General features: G+C 31.6%; 1 protein-coding gene across 5 annotated transcripts in view; it reads right to left on the reverse strand.

Annotated features, from left to right (window-relative positions):
• Window positions 1–2665, reverse strand: part of LOC116006188 (ER membrane protein complex subunit 1-like) — an 11696-nt gene extending 9031 nt beyond the window's left edge. Inside the window, exons 1-2 of one of the 5 annotated variants that reach the window (XM_031246479.1) lie at window positions 2428–2665; window positions 803–881 (exon numbers count right to left, since the gene is read on the reverse strand). The gene's annotated coding sequence lies outside the window, so the exon portion shown is untranslated. Of the gene's footprint in view, window positions 1–802; window positions 902–2416 lie in introns of all 5 variants that reach the window. The other 4 variants (XM_031246480.1, XM_031246477.1, XM_031246481.1 and 1 more) reach the window with 4 other exon arrangements.
• Between the last annotated feature and the right edge of the window lie 1260 nt (window positions 2666–3925).

The raw sequence follows: 3925 nt of genomic DNA on the forward strand, positions 1-3925 counted from the left end.
AAAAAAAACAAAAAAAAAAACAAAAACAAAAAACAAAAACAAAAACAAAAACAAAAAACCATACAATGGTCCAAACCAAGTCCAAATCCAAGGCAAACAAACTCAGGCGACCCAATCGTTGGAGGGAGCCTCGCGCGTAGGAGGGTGGCGCGTGAGGCTCACGCGGGTGACAACAACGAAGCAAAAAAATTATAGTAAAGGCTCAGATACCATGTTATGAAAATAAAGAAAGGATTTCTTAATATGCTGTCTTATACTATCATGTAGAAAAGAGAATACAAAGCCCTATAAATAGGTGCTAGAAGACTACGAATAGGAAACAAGTTTCCATATGCCTACCAACCTAAATCCCTAAAACTGCCTAATTTATAGAGATTTCATATATTAAATATATATTCCATAACAAATTACAAATGACTTTTACAATCTCCAAAACTAACATTAATTTATTAGAGATGAATTTAAAATTCAAAATTAATATTTACACCAACCTCTACATCTACTTCAACATTATAAATAAGTCATCATATCACAACCAATACTACCGAATTTGTTCCTGCTACAGAAATGTCTGGATTGGTTTCACTCAAAGTGGCTCTTTGGCCAAAGCTCTCTTTGCTTCATCTGTGTTGCTCATGGCAATCTTACTAATGAGGTATGTGCTATTATGTGATACTATGATTTCTCTGAGTTGAAGCTATTTCAAGCAGATCAATTCTCTATTATGTGCATCCCTTTTCTCAATTCTACCAAGGAATCCGCTTTACGGGATTATCTATACCTAAATGCCAGAAGTTACTACCTGGTTCAAAGTTTGGTGGAGAGCCAATGCCTTAAGGTCTCCTGTAGCTTCTCCTAACAAGAAAGGTAAGTGGCTTCTCCTAACAGGAAAGGTAAGACACTGTGGTAGATAGAATGATAGATAAATATGAAAGCATTATTTCCCTGCCAAATACTTTCTAAAATGAACATTTCAAATTACTTGAAAGTTGAAAGTCAATTAGATATGTAACAAAAACTAGAATTTGTGGGAGCATTTTAATTTTTGGTACATAAAATGGAGAAAGAAATTTTCTCCTAAACCTACAAAGTATAGCATCAATGACTAACTTAGCAAAATATAGAACAAGTATAACTGCACGTCGAATCCACAGACCATAGTCTCAATGGAGAAAGAAATTTTCTCATATAATTTTGCCAATTTGCAGTGCAAAAGAGATAAAATGAAAACACATTCCATAAATGCAATTTCCAGTATACAAAGAGACGGTGAACATACATTTTCTTAAAAAAAAAATTTTTAAAAATATGAGAACAGGCTGTACATATTTTCAAAGGTAAGCAAGTACTCTATACTTCTATAGTCATATGACTATGAATGCATTCATGCTTTACAGCCTATTGTATAGATGTCAATTCCAAGTCTTATACTTAGTTTTTGTCAATTTAAAGAAAAAAAAAAAAAAAAAAGACTAATAGACAAATTTGAAATATTTAGATTGTTTTTCAATCACAATGAGGTAACAACAGTAAAATGCCAATTGGATGTCAATGGTTTTGGCATTAGAAGGTAGTTTCATCATTTGTCTTTTGTTAGTTTGATATGCAAAGTTAATTTCAGAATACAAGTACATCATGGATATTTTTAAGCAAATAGTACATATTATCTCAATTAACCAATTACTATATAGGGATATAAATGCAATCACAGTCACCGTCAACAGATTTGCATATCATGATAAACCCAAGATTTATACTTAGTTGTTCTAAATTTTAAGCTGTTTATTAGTTGGAATGTTGTGTGTTGAGGGAAAAAAAAAAAAGAGATCATTTATATTCATCTACTAGCACATTAGAATAGGAATGGTAATTTGACAATTAGATGTTTATGACTTAACTATTAGAAGGTAGTATTATCATCATTTGCCTTTTGTTTAGCTAGTTTCATATACAAAGATAAAATATAAAATCAAAAATTAAATTCAAAAAAAAAATGACAAAAAACAAAATAATAAATACAACAAATTTCGTATGATTTCGTTTTTTTTTTTTTCCGAAATTTGAATTATTGAAAATTCAAATTTTAAATTGTGGCTATTATCACAATAGTCAAGAGAAGCCAAAGATCTTCACTTTTTCAGCTGCAAAATCACAATTCACAACCCAAATTCAGTTTAAATCACAAAGTTTTAAACTTTGATAGAAACACCCAATTGCCCAACACGAGAAATTTTATATGAATCACACACCAAACAAGCAAACCCAACTTCAAACAACGAACTTTGGACCTCCAGAGGAGAATCAAAGCAATTCTTGGTTCAAAACACGAAAATCTAGCCACGTATAACCTCAAGAAACAATAAATTCCACAGCAACTGAAGAAGAAGAGCAGGAAAAGTGAAGCTAAGGAGATAACTATATACACACAAGTCGAGAGCCGAGAGGAGGGTGGGTCCGACTGGACGCTGGTTCACGCTGGAGCCTGGAGGGATGGACACTGAGTCGCTGACCGGCGTGAGTCTGGAAGAGGCGGAGGCGGCGGTCCGGCTGGAGAAGACGAGAGTTGAGCTGTCGCCTATCGACTTCAGTGTGTCGAGTAGTGAAGCCTGAACTGGGAAAACCTCTTTTCTTTTTTCTTTTTTCTTTTTTTTTGCACCCCCTTCAAATTTTCCTATTATTATTCTTTTTCGGCTTGAAGGCATCAGAATTTAACGACGGCATCGAGCTTCTCTATGTAGTCGGTTAGGAAACTTTTTTTATTATTCTTCTTACTCTGTAATTTTTATTTGGGAAAAGGTACAAATAGGTTATTGAATTATTTGGAGATAACAATTAAGTCATCGAATTTCAATAAGTTCTAAATTCATCCATGAACCTGTAAAAAAGAGTAATTAGTCGTTTTAATTGGTTACTAACAGATTTTTACTTATTGATATGCCACGTGAATTTTTTATTTTTTATTTTTTATTTTTATTATTATTATTTCCCTACTAACCATTTGACCCAGAAAAATAATAATAATAATCAGTGGATGACTAAGATAAGCTAAGATGGCATTATTATTATTATTATTATTATTATTATAAGATAAGATATAAGATAAGCTAAGATGGCATGCAGCACCTGCTATCTCTGCGTTGATTCTCCATGACAGTTTGTAGGATGGAAGTTAATACTTCAATTATAGTATTCAAAACGAGAATAAGCAGAATAAAAAAAATTATAGTTAGTGTATAGACAAACTTTGTATTATATTATTATGCGTGTAATTTCTTAAATTGAAATTATAGTAATATTATGCGTGTAATATGTATGTGTTTTTGCGAAAGTTTTTCAATTTATAAATTTCGATCAAGGAAAACTTCAGTTTAAGAAATTACATGCGGATAGTATTTTTCATTATTCAAAAATATCGCAAATACCACAAACAATCGCGAAAGAGAGAAAAAACGCAAAATTAAATAAAGAAGCTATAGTTGATGGTCAAATCCTTAAGTTTTTTTTTTTTTTTTGGGTCAAATGCTTAGTAGGAAAATAATAATAATAAAAATATAAAATAAAAAATCCACGTAGCATCCCAATCAGCAAAAACATGTTGGTAACTTGTTAAAAAGGCTAATTGCTCTTTTTTTTACAGGTTCATGGATGAATTTGGAGCTTATTGGAGTTCGATGGCTTAATTGTTATTCCCCAAATAGTTCAATGGCCTATTTGTACCTTTTCCCTTTTTATTTTCTTGACATATTAATCATTTGTTTTATGTTTTAAAATACATAATAATAATAATAATAATAATAATAATAATAATAATAATTGATGGGGATAGACTAAGACTCGTTATTAAAAGCTCGTCGTGGACGAAAGGAGTGACTGATGAAGTGGGGAAGAAGGCTCGGAATAAGGTATGATTACACGGTATAGGTCA

This window comes from Ipomoea triloba, chromosome 15 (genome assembly GCF_003576645.1).
Source record: "Ipomoea triloba cultivar NCNSP0323 chromosome 15, ASM357664v1".
Classification (NCBI taxonomy): Eukaryota; Viridiplantae; Streptophyta; class Magnoliopsida; order Solanales; family Convolvulaceae; genus Ipomoea; species Ipomoea triloba.